Source organism: Muscardinus avellanarius, assembly GCF_963383645.1.
Source record: "Muscardinus avellanarius genome assembly, chromosome: X".
In the NCBI taxonomy this organism is placed as follows: Eukaryota; Metazoa; Chordata; class Mammalia; order Rodentia; family Gliridae; genus Muscardinus; species Muscardinus avellanarius.
Window position 1 is genome coordinate 35041633 of NC_137792.1, and position 13866 is coordinate 35055498.

Below are 13866 nucleotides of genomic sequence, written 5' to 3' on the forward strand. Positions count from 1 at the left end.
TTCAAAATAAAAATTAAGTAATACAATTTTGAACAAAATTTTCTGTAATGCACAAGGTAAGTAATTCATCATTTAAAAATATTATTAAGCCAGACATGGTGGCACATGCCTTTAATTCCAGTAATTGAGAGGCTGATATAGGAGGATTGCAGGTTTGAGGGCAGCCTCAGCAACTTAGTGAGACCCTTAGAAATCTAGAGAGATCCTGATTTCAAAACAAAAAAATAAAAAGGGACTGGAGGTGTAGCTCAGAGATAGAATGCCCCTGGGTATAATCCTCAGTACCACACATACACAAACAAAAATATATTAAGCCAGAAAAATAGAGGACAAATTGTTATTTTCAATCATGTTTTAAAATTCTCAATAGAATTCTTAAGTTCAAGGAGAGTTATTGTAACAGTCTCTACAGATTATCAACATCTCAAACAAAATAAGTGAAGTCCACGGCAGTGGTAGCCTGTAGAGATTTATTCTTCTGGCCTAGAAACTAAAGTCATTCTGGACACCTTCTCTCATCTACTCAGTTGACCTACTCATGCTGACCCAGTCTGCATGAACAAGTCCTGCCGAGTAGGTCTCAATTATCTCTTTTTCCAATTATCTCTTGAACTTGCTCACTTCTTTCCATGTTCCACACCCTGCTTTAAGCTACTATCATATTTTGCAGTGACCGCTGAAGAACTTACTTCTTCCATTCTTTCTTGTAGTAATATTTTACAAATGAAAAGCTTGTATTATGTCCCTGCTTAAAATCTCAGAAGGAGAAAGTACTTTCAAATCTCAGAAGGAGAAAGTACTTTCAACACACATATCTAGTCAAGACCCCAAAAATAAAAATAATTCCTAAAAAGAGAAAAAAAATACACTCCAATAAAATCTGCCCCAAAGACTTGAATAGTCACTTCACCGAGAGAAAGTCCTAAATGATTTGTTCTCCAGGAACCTCTCTAGTCTCGTCTGAAATCACAGAGATAGCCTTTCTCCTCCTTAAACTGCAAATTAGAATTGTTTTCAATTGCCAAAGGAAAGGAACTGTCTTTTACCAACAGTGTCTCTGGTCCAGTTACTTGCTTTCGCATCCTCTCCTCAATCTAAATTATTGACTCTCAGAACTGGCCACATAGTTGAATCAGCTGAGATGATTTTAAAATTGCCAATGTTTGTGTTGGGGCTGTAGCTTTGGGGTGGTACATTTACCTAGTATGCAAGGCCCTAGGTTCTAGCACCACCAAAAAAAAGTCAATACCCAGGACCAGGCTACACACACACACACACACACACACACACACACACACACACGGGGGGGGGGGTAGAGAGGGAGAATGTGTTCTGTGAACAGATAAATATCGCAACTCACGATAATACAAAGATAGGTTGGTATGTGTTTGAATTGACTATTAACATATCATAGTAGCAATATACTATAGTAGTTTATTTTAAGTATGGTTTAAATCATTAAATAAAGGTGTGGGGGGGGGTGTGGGTGTGTGGGTGTGTGCGCGCGCGCGCTTCATGGTAGGGGGAGCAAAAGAAGACCTTTTTTTTTTTTTTACAGGCAGTAACAGTATACCTGGAAATATGTGTTCAATCAGCACATAGAAAAAAATTCTTCATTTACACTAGGACATTGCAATACTGCTTGCCTTAAACTTTGTCTTTCTTTTTTCAACTAGACAGCAAGCAGATAAATTCGATCTAACCTAGGCTTAAGCATTACTCCAAAATCACATCAATGCCATCATGAGGACATTGGTTATAACACATCTTCAAACCTCTCTTCAAACAGCCTAACAAAGCTAACCTGCAAGGAGAAGAAAGGGTAATAATGTATCTTTCAGAGTTTCAGAGAAAGACCTTTCAATAACCACTCAAAACTCTTCAAAGATTTTCCTCTGTGACAATATAACCAAGTGAGGCAGGGCTCCAACAAATGGTTTCTTTCTCAACCTGGATGTCTTACTTGTGATTATTTATTCTGACAATAGCAGGCAGTTTCAAGAAATGCTTAATGTAATTGGTTTTTGTCGACCATAAGCCCTTGGGACTCTATTTATATATACATTTGTATAGCATGTGCTTCAATACACTACATGGTTTTGAAAACTTTCCGAGCTCTATGTGTAGCATTGTTCATGGTCAATAGAGTCAATTCTTTACTTTTTCCTGCTTGAACAAAGGTGAGGAAGAAAGCAGAGCTTCTTTCCCCCACCCTTTTAGTAAGAGTAAAATTAAGAGAGCTAGGGAGAAGGGAGAATGGGAACAAGGTGACAACAATCACAGAAACAATTAAATCTATGAATATAAATCCCACTAAATACTCAATTCTTTAAGTTAATTTAATAATATGAGGCAAAGAAAAATGAGTATATCTATACACTCTTCAGAACCGGAAGATAAGTCCCAAGTAGGCATTTTAAAAGCCTATCTCTTAATGACATCCAGGGGAACAAGAAAGGTAAATCATATTAAATACCCAAAAAAGATATCAAAATATACTCTGAGGACTTGTGATTTAATCCACAACTTGAAACTTAGAAGAAACTGATGAAAAATTAAAATTTGTCTTGATCTCCTATTAAAAAGGAAGTAGTGATAAGATACACACACACACACACACACACACACACACACACACATATATATATATATATGTAACATCTAATATATTTACTAATTATGTTTGATGACAATATAGGAAAGAGCAAAAACTCAGAGCCTAAGTTTCAGACTGCCTGTATCTCCTTTTTATGCTTGAAATTTCATCCTTGTCAGGCATCGTGATGCATGCCTATAATTCTAGCATTTGGGAGGCTGAGACAGGAGGATCACAGTTTGAGGCCAGCCTCAGCAACTTAGACCTTGTTCAAAACAAAATAAAAAATAAAAAGAGCTGGGGGTACAGTTTAGAAGTAGAATGCCTCTGGGTTCAATCCCCACCCAGTAGAGAAAGAAGGAAGGAAGGAAGGAAGGAAGGAAAGAAAGAAAGAAGAGAGAAAGAAAGATTCACACTTAAAGAGTTTCATACTTAAGATTTTTAATCTTTGGTCTAGTAAATTACTGACTATATATATATATATATATATATATATATGGTAAATATTGATAATCTGTAATGCATCATTATAAACTACTATCTTTTTCATATTTCTAAGTATGACCCCAGTGTATTGATCAAAATGGAATAATAATTGATGGTAGTCCAGATTTGATTAAGTATATATGCCTTATTCAGCTCCTTACAAATACTGAACAATGATTTCCCTACTATAACAAAAAGTTCTACTTAGGGCAGATGGCTGCTTACAGAAATCCATGTTTTTAAGTAAAATGTGGAACCAGAGTATGTTTAAAAGGAGTATTGCTAGTATTTAAAACCTAAAAAAATGAGTATTGCTATAACATCCTCTAATTTTTTTTTTGGTGGTACTGGGGATGGAACCCAGGGGCATTCTACCTCAAAGCTACACCCCCAGCCCTATTTTTATTCTTTATTTTGAAACAGTGTCTCACTGAGTTGAGAAGGGCCTAAGTAGCTGAGGCTGGCTGCGAACTGTGATCTTCCAGTCTCATTACAAGCGTACGCCACCACACCCAGCCCCTAATATTTTTAAAAGAACCCACCTGTGTCCCTATGCCATCATAGAACAATCTCCTCTAGTTTTCACTTATGTCAAGAACGTTTAAGTCTATGGAATAATTCTGATATCAAAGATTATTATTTTGATAATAAATATATCAAAAGAGACTAGAATTAAATAAAATTATGCTAGAAATTATACTAATATGTTCATTTTCTGAATAATAGGATGGATTTAGCACAGTGCATTTATTTCATTTCCCTCCTCAAACCTCATTGTTATATAGGTTTAGATTTGGCATGTCCCTTGACGTCTCATGCTGGAAGCATGATCCCCAGTGCAGTAAGGTCTAGGGGTGGGGCCTTGGGAGGTGACTAGATCATGAAGCTCCAATTTCATCAATGGACTCATCCATTGATGGTTGAGTGGACTACTGGGAGGTGAGACCTAGTTGGAGAAAGTGGGTCACTGGGGGCATGCCCTGGAAGGCTTTATTTTCCCCCAGTTCCTTTTCTCTCTGTTTCCTGCCTGTCATGAGCTGAGCAGCTTTCCTCTGCCACACATTTCCACCAGTATGTTTCTGCATTGGAGCCAAATGACCATGGACTGAATCCTCTGAAATCATGAGCCAAAATAAATCTTTTCTTAAGTTGTTCTTGTCAGGGATTTTGGTTACAGTGACACAAAGTTGACAAATAGACCCATTAAAATGATACCAAAAAGTTTTTTAAGGATTGGAAGAACAAGAGAGGAGACAATAGTAATATGTGAGAGGCGAGAGAACAGATAGAATGATGGCAATTGACTCAACAGACTGGAGAAATCTGACCTGCAAAGAGAAAATTTGGAAACTCATTCAGAACCCAACCCTTTCACAGTACAGAATCCTAAAGAAGCTCATCAATTGGTAGAATCAGATAACAATGGAACTAGAAATAAAAAGAGGGTGTGGTTAGTGTGGTTAAAATAAAAAGGTTTAAGTGAAATTTGTTGGAGAGGCAGTTAGATCTTTGATAGGTCGGGTCCCTTGCCCTCCCCTCACGGGCAGCTGAGACACGAGGTGAATCCCCTGAAGCCAGAAGTGGAGATGGGGCAGACTCTAGATATTGTAAGAAGACCAGCACTGTCCCACGTTGCTAGCCACACCCTAAGACCCTGGCTACATAAATACCCTCACTTCCTCTCTGTGGAGCAACTCTGCTAACTGATTGGCCCTTTCCCCTACTGTTGGCAAACCTCCCCTGAAGGCGCCAATAAATTAAAGAGGCCTGCTCTCACGCAAAAACTTGGCCGGTTTTTGCCTCCTTTGCAACCCCCAACTCAATTTCAATGTTACAATCTCTCCTCTACTTCATACTATGGGCACCTTTCTCATTTTTTTTTTTTTTTTTTTTTTGGTGGTACTGAGGTTCCCGGAAACCCTTCTACTTCCAGGCTACACTCCCAGATCTGTTTTATATGTTTTTATTTTGAAACAGAGTCTCTTAAGCCAGCAAGGCTGGCTTCGAACCTGCGCCATCCTCCTGTCTCCGCCTCCCAAGCACAGGGATTACAAGCGTGCGCCACCATGCCCGGCTGCCCCTTTCTCATTCTAACAGGCTCTTTCTCTGGAGAGTATAAACAGGATCTGAGAACCAGAGAGGCAATGCCATTAGGGAAGAGGGTACTATATAGAAATTAAGGGCAGTATGTGTTTACATTCACACTGAATACAGACAACCCCAGTCCCATTTCCCCTAACACAGGGGATGTTGAGAGCGAAAACAAAAAGGTCATTTCTACTGAATATCTGACCATCCCAGTAAGGAAAATATAAAGATAACGACATGAAGTTCACCAAATTGCTCAACTAGATCACCCTCCAGAGAAACCCACAGCTAAAAAAGATATCTCCCTACCTTCAGGGATATATCAGATTTCAGGTCCTCTACTGCAGGTTTTCCAATCTCAACACTATTAAAATTTTGAGCTGGATAAAGTCTTTCTGGGCAGGAATATAATGTGCATTGTATCTGCCAGAGGCCATTAGTACCCCCTTCCCATCTTTGACAAGGCCAAAAGTCTCCAGATATTGCCAAATGTCCCCTGAGGGGCAAAACTGTCCTCAATTAAGAACCACGACTCCATTCCTAATGATGAGTAGACAAGCAAGGCTCCTCAACCATCTGGAGAAGAATCTCTAATTTGGAAAATGGGGCCAAAACAAACAGAAAGAGAAACTTAGAGGCAACAGACTATATAAGAAAAGCACCTCAAATTACCATTAACATTCCCAGAAAGATATTACAACTACAAAACCAAAAACAGAACTTTCCGAAAACAAACAAAAGGGGCTCTTGAAAAATAAACACACAGAGAAATCTAAAATTCAATAGAAGGGTTGGCAGATAATGTTGAGGGAATCTCCCAGAAAGTAGAGCAAAAATAACAAAGAAAATGGAAGAAAAGAAGTTGAATAATTCAAGAAAATTTCTCAGAACTGAAATCATAAGTACTCCGACTTTAAAGGACCTGCCAAGAACTCAGCAACAAATAACCCACATCCACACACAAACATGCCACTCTGAAATTGGAAATCACTGCAGATAAGGAGGAAATTTTCAGATTCCAAAAGTGGGGTAAGTGTACAGAACAGGAAAGGTGATACAGTTTCTACACATGGGATCAGAAATGAGAATGGCTTCAGGTCTCCATTGCAACACTAGAAGCCAGAACACAGTACTCATGAAGAAAATTATTTCTAACCTTTAATTCTGCCTCCAACCAGACCACTGATAACCAGAAAGACATTTTCAGATACGAGAAAGCTCAATATGTTAGTTGCCATGCATACTTTCTGAAGAAATTATTGTAGGATGTGTTTCCAAAACAAGAGTGGGTCAATAAAAGGGACACCAAGGAACAGGAAATATGAGCGCCAATACAGAAGCCAGATGAAGGGACTCCCCAAGAGTATAAGGAAGAAAAATTTCAAGCTAATACTGTTTCCAAACATAGAAGACAAGCAGTCCTGGCTGAGAGCCAGCGAAAACACTGGCTACTTTGGATCACGTTTTTAACCTAAAAAGAGAAAGGCTAGGTGAGCTGGACCCAGCTTCCTCTGTTTTGCTTTTTCTGACCCTGGGCTCCTGAGATGCCCGCTCTTCTCTGCTGCGTGGACCAGCAAAGGACTCATCTCACTCCACTGCAGTGTTCTGCTCTGACCTATTCCTGAGAGCTGGAGGCACATGCCTGTGAGCTGAAGAGAGGCCCATGCCCCTGACTGCATGCCTGAGGGACCTAGCCCACACTGCACTGCAGTTCCAATGTCCTTCCTGCCTGGGAAGAGGCCACGACCTGGGATTTCCTAGTAGATCTAGCAAACTGGCTTCCCAGATTGGGCTCCTAAACACTGGTTATCTGAAGCCAGATTGTGAACAAGAGATTCTGTTCAGCTTCTTCCTCTCAAAGTCTTCATGCAATGATAGTAATAATGCCCTTTTCTCACACAGCTAAATTTGTACTTATAACTCAGGTTTTAACGACTGAAATATATACTAATAAGGGATATATAGGAAGGGGATAAAGCTAGAAGAAAACCAAAAGTAATGAACAACAAAAAAGTTAAGACAGTGGTTGAAGTGGGGAGGGTATTGTGATGGCAAGGAGCACAGAATAGACTTTTGAAGGCAGTAGTAATAATCTGTTTTGTAAACTTGACAATGGATTTATGACTTTTCACTTATTTATTTTGCACTGGGGGCTGAATCCAGGGGCATTCTACCTCCAAGCTACACCCCAGCCCTTTTTTTTGTTTTGAAATTGGGTCTCATTAAGTTGCGGAGAACCTCACTAAGTTGCTGAGGCGCTGGTCTTGATCCTGCAATCCTCCTGTCTCAGCTCCCAAGTACTGGGGACTCTTCACTTATTATTCTTTATATACTCATACTTTTTACACTCTTTAATTCATTTACTTATTTGTTTATATTTCCTAGTAAAAATAGTTTTGTTTTTTATTTTGCAGGACTGAGGACAGAACCCAGGGGCATTCTACCTATAAGCTACAACCTCAGCCCTATTTTTTTATTCTTTATTTTGAAACACATTCTCACTAAGTTGCAGAGGACCTCACTTAAGTAGCTGAGGCTGTCCACAAACCGTGATCCTCCTGTCTCAGCCTCCCAAGGACTGGGATTACAAGTGTGCGCCACCATGCCTGGCTTTTTTTTCTTTTAATGGCTGGGAGTTGGTAGGTTCTTAAGGTTTTGCTAACCAAAGAAAGTCTTACATTTTTTCATATCTGTACAATACAAATTCTTTAAAGGAACTTGACATATATATAAATATGAAGAAAAACATCTGCATTGCAAACAAGTTAATAGGGATTATTAATTGTATTTTCATATCTCAGTGAAATAAAATTAGAATACTTTAAATTGATGCACATTGGAGTTACATCTGTCATATAAAATTCTCGCCCTATGAAAAGTTTACAAACAAAAACACATATCTCAGGAAACCTTTAGCAAATGGGGTGAACCTGAAGCCGAGGTGAGCCGCTGCGGAACAGCCAGGCGGGATTTTTCAGCACAGGGAACATCTAAAGCTCCCAGTGGCTGAGCTCAGCACACGCTGCAAGGACTCAGAGTGGAATTCAAAACCAAGAAGAAATAAGCCAGCCTCACGGCCGAGGGCGTAGCAGTAGCGCCATATTGCCACCGGCGGCAGCAGCAGCGAATTCAACGAGTCCAGACAGCTACATCTGTGAACTCAAGAACAGTGAGTCAAATTGCGGGCCACAGAGGAGAAATCCCAGTACTGTACTTCCTGGGACTTGACCCAGTGGGGGAGTGGCGGTGGCAGAGATATCACACCGTAGGAGAACGTGCAACCTGGCACCCCCCACAGTCTAAAGCAGCCTCTATGGACTCTCTGGGTCGGAGACTCTGTGATACAACCCAGTAAAGGAGTAGTGGGGTCTGAGATACTACAGACCCGAGATCCAGAGCACCTTAAGTGAAGTCATAGTGACCCAAGGGAAGAACCCAGAGAAGGCACAAACTTCTGAAATCATGGGAAAGAGGAATAATACTGGAGCAATGAATGCCCACAACCCCACAACATCAGAACCCGATAAAACAGAAAATCAGAGATTTCTAGAAGATCAAATCAGGAAAATAACTGTAGAAATAATAGAGGTGCTTCAAAAAGAACTCAGAGAGAGCCAAAAAGAGATAAAGGATGCAATTAATGAAGTAAAGGCCTCAATTCAAAGCACAAACAACCGATTAGACCACATGGAGAACAGAATCTCGCTCTTAGAAGTTGATCATTCAAAAAATGAACGCATGGTTTCTAATCTAGAAAAAAATATCCAACAGCAGGAATCTGACATTGAAGAAATATGGGCCCATTTTAAGAGAGCTAACCTAAGAATAATTGGAATAGAGGAGGGAAAAGAAAGTGATACTAAAGGGATCAACAATCTCTTCAAGGAAGTAATAGCAGAAAATTTTCCAAACATAGAGCAAGAGGTTGATACACAGATCCAGGAAACTTATAGAACTCCCTTTAGGCAGGATTGGAGAAGAGGATCCCCACACCACATAATTGTCAAAATGACCAATGTGGAAGCCAAGCAGAGAATCTTAAAGGCAACAAAAACAAAAGGCCTAGTGACATTCAGAGGCAAACCAATTAGAATCACTCCAGACTTCCCAAACCAAGCCATGAGAGCCAGAAGGGCTTGAAGTAACATATTCCAAACTCTGAAAGAAAACAACTTCCAGCCAAAAATTTTTTACCCAGCAAAACTTTCTATCAAATTAGATGGAGAAATAAGAAGCTTCCATGACAAACAGAAACTGAAGGAATTTATGTCTTCAAAACCAGCGCTAGAGAAAATACTCAAAGAGATTAACTACAAAGAAGAAATAGGTAACACACACCAGAACCAGAGAAACAAGATTGTCCATCCAACAGACAACTAAGATTGGTTATCTGTGGAGATTCATTATTTATGTTAGTCTTTTACCTATCTCTAAATGGTATTGTTTGCCTTTATTGTTGTTAATTTTTAGTAGTTCTAGTTGGGATATTAATATACCTTCAGATATAGCATTTGGAAATATTTTATCCAATTCTATTAGTAACTTTTAACTCTGTTTACATTGTCTTTGGATATACAATTTTTTTTATTTTTTAGGGAGTTTGTATACTCTTCTGTTGCCTGTGCCATTGAAATCATATCCAAGAAATCACTGCCAATTTCAATGTTGTGAGGTTTTATGACCCAGATTTTCTTCTAAAAGTTTATAGTCTTAAGATTTATATTTAGGTCTTTTATCTATTTTGAGTTAATACTTATATATGGGATTAGGTAAGGGTCCAATTTTATTCTTTTCCATGAAAATTATTATTTTTCAACAATATTTAGTTAAAAGATTATTATTTCCACCACCAAATGTTCGTGGAAACCTTGTCAAAAATAACTTGATAATATAGGGAAGAATTTAGCTGTAGGCTTGTATTTAACTCCAATGGTTTATATATCTGCCTTTAGAATAGTACTACACTGTTTCAATTATTGTAGCTTTATATGGTTTGAAATCAGAAAATATATATCTTCTAGCTTTGTTCTTTTTCAAGATCGTTTTGGGTATCTAGAATCCATATTCCATATTAGGATAGATTTTTTTCTGAAAAATAAATATATAAATAAATATATGATAGTTTCACCTAAAAAAATAGAAAAAAAATATTCTCTGGTAAGAAAGAAAGTAAAAAGAAATATTGAAATGTTATCTTTAAGTCATCAAAAGCTTGGTACCAGACAAATGAAACTGTTATGTGAGATTATCATTTTTAATTTTGGATAAATTGCTATAATACTAGATGTCAACCACTAAGCCAAGCATGGGAAGGAGGGATGGAGAGGGAATGGGGTGGGGATCAGGTGGGGGCTGACTGGGCGATGTGTGCATGTATATCTACAAAAGTTTGTATCCCACTATGATGTATGAATACAGTGCACAAATAAAAATAAATAAATAAAAAATGGGGTGAACCTGTCCATATCACAGGCCTGGAAGCTTCCTTAATATTTATAGTGAATTCTGCAATGTACCATGAGGTAAGTATGAAAACTGTGAACAAGAAAAAAAAGTTTAAAGAGGAAAGAAAGAGGTGAGGAAAATGAAGGCTGAGAACAAATTTTCACATATGCACACACCACACACAGCTTATACACAGTACGTCCTTATGACACAGAGTCCGTATTTGTGAATTCGCCTACTTACTAAAATTTGTAACCTTAAGTTCAATACTTGTTCAATACTTGTGGCACTTTTACAGTTATTTATAAATATCCATATAGCGGTAAAAAATGTATGTACATGTTACCTGATGTGTTGGTTGCCAGTTAAGGCTGAGCAAGGTGAGGCTCTGTCCTCTTGTTCCAGCTGTGATACCATAAGCAAGTGACCTTTGTGAAGTCTTTTTAGTCCATTTTTTTCCCTTTTTGCATTTTGTACTTTTTACTTGTTGATTTCGCTGTTTAAGATGGTCCCAAGTGCAGTGCTCAGTTTCTATTTAGTGTTCTAAGCACAAAAAGGCTGTGATGTGTCTTATGGGTAAATATGATACCTGAGCTTCATTGAGGCATAAGTTATAGAATAGATGGTCATAGGTTAAATGTTCATGAATCAACTATACATTTTTGTTTATTTTTTGTACTACTGGGGATTGAACCCAGGGGCATTCTACCTTCAAGCTACACCCATCCTTATTACATTTTTTATTTGGAAATAGGGTCTCACTAAGTTGCTGAGGGCCTTGATAAGTTTCTGAGGCTGTCCTCAAACCTGCGATCCTCCTGTCTCAGCCTCCCAAGTACGAGTGTGTGCCACCATGCCAAGCTTCAACTACACATTTTATTTTGTGTGTGTGTGTGGTACTGAGGATAGAAACCAGAGGATTTCTACCTCCAGGCTCTACCCCCAGAACCATTCTTATTGTTTTATTTGGAAACAGAGTCTTGCTAAAGTGCTGAGGCTGGCTTCGAACCTGCGATCCTCCTGTCTCAGCCTCCCAAATACTAGGATTACAAGCATGTGCCACCATGCCCAGCTTCAACCATACATTTTATTTATTTCTTTATTTTGGTGGTACTGGGGGTGGAACCCAGAAGCTTCCTACCTCCGGGCTATACTCCCAGACCTATTTTTTTAAATATTTATTTGGAAACAGCGTCTCACTAAATTGCTAAGAGCCTCACTAAGTAGCTGAGGTTGGCTTTGAACCTGTGTGATCCTCCTGTCTCAGACTCCCAAGTGTGGGGATTACAAGTGTGTGTCATCATGCCCAGCTCAACCATACATTTTAAATTCAGCATATTTAAATAGAAACAAGGTCACACATTGAATGACTGATAAAACTGTTGTGACCAAAGGCACAAAGAAACCTATCCCCATATTTCCCCTAGGAGCAATGGTTCAGTATTTCTTCCAGTGTTTAGGAAACATTATTGAACATAACTACTGCAAGTAAAAAGAATCAACTGTGCTTGTGTGTATTTATATTATGTAATGTACAGCCATCCCTTGGAATCTGTGAGAGATTAGTTCTAGGAACCCTTGTGGATACTGAATTCCACAGATACTCAAATTTCTTGTATAAAAGAGCAAAACGTCTGCATATAACCTATAATATACTCTCGTATATTTAAAATAACCTCTACTTATAATACCTAATACAATTAAACTCTATATAAGTAATTGTTATACTGTATTGTTTGAGGAATAATAACAAGAAAAAGGTTTATACATGTTTAGAACAGGTAAAATACATTTCTGACCAGGCGTGGTGGCATGTGCTTGTAATCTGAATACTTGGGAGGCTTAGATAGGAGGATTGCAGAGTAAAGGCCAGGTTCAGCAACTTTGTGAATCTCTAAACGATCTAGTGAGATCCTGTTTCAAAACAAAAAATACAAAGGGGTAGGGGTACAGCTCAGAGATGAAGTGGTTCAATTCCTATTACCACAAAAAAGGGATCTGGGTTCAATTCCCCATACCACAAAATTATAAAAAAAAATACTTCTGAATATTTTTGATCTGTGACTGGTTGAATCCATGAATGCAAAACTTGGAGACAAAGAAGGCTGACCATGTATTCATAATATGTAATATAATGTTGTGCATATTGTTGCACTTATAATAAATATGTTACATGTTATAAATTATATGTATAATATGATATCACATATTATACCTTTTTTGGTGCTGGGGATTAAACCCAGGGGAGTTCTACCTCTGAGCTACACCCCAGCCCTATTTTATTTTTTATTTTGAAACAAAATCTCACTAGGTTGCTGAGAGTCTTACTACCTTTTTGAGGTTGTCCTCTAACCTGCGATCCTCCTGTGTTGGCCTTCTAAGTATTGGAGTTTCAAGTGTGCACCACCATACCCGGCTACACATTATATATTAAGAGCTTAATATGTGCCCGCCATTGGTCCTTAGTAAATAACTGGTGAATGATATAAGAAAAATGACAAACTAGGAATTAAGCCATTGATTATATTATCACAGCACAGAATTTTACATTAAAATTTTGAAAAGTCATGGTGCTTCTAGATATTTCTGTACCCATTTTCTGATTCTGTAACTTTGTATTGCTTTCTCTATAGTTCCGATGTTCAGAATACAGGTACATTTGTAGTGGGTAGGTTAAAAAAGAAGATATAATGACAACAATAGCAGTGAAAATAAATTTTGAAAACTACACTATAGACATATGTAAATTTATAAAAATATTCGAGCATGGTGTTATATGCCTGTAATCCCAGTACTGGGGAGACTGAGACAGAAGAATTACAGGCTCAAGGCCATACTCAGCAACTTAGCAAAACTTTCCACAACATAGTGAGCTCCTGTTTCAAAACAAAAAATTAAAAGGGCTGGGGGTATTATTGCTTGGAGGTAGAATACCCATGTCCAATATCTAGAACTACAAAAATAAATAAATAAACAAACTTAATAAAGTTAACAATGGCATTTTCCCCTCTATTTCAACACTATATAATTTAGTCATTGCCACCAAAGATTTTATACATATCATTTAACAATATGGATCCTTCTCTGTCTTGCTGTTGCTTTGTGGTAGTGACAGGGACTCAGAGGTACTATCCTAACAATTTTTTTCTCTTTAATACTTCTGATATCCACTCTCACATCCAAAACATACACTTTCATACACAGACCACAGTAGGTTGCTTCAGGTACAGTGACTAAACCAAAAGAAAAAT

The 13866-nt window shown here is 38.2% G+C and overlaps 1 protein-coding gene across 6 annotated transcripts in view; it reads right to left on the reverse strand.

The window, feature by feature from the left end:
- Positions 1-13866, reverse strand: part of CASK (calcium/calmodulin dependent serine protein kinase) — a gene marked incomplete at both ends in the record, with an annotated part of 384129 nt that overhangs the window by 304341 nt on the left and 65922 nt on the right. The gene's annotated exons all lie outside the window — the stretch shown is intronic.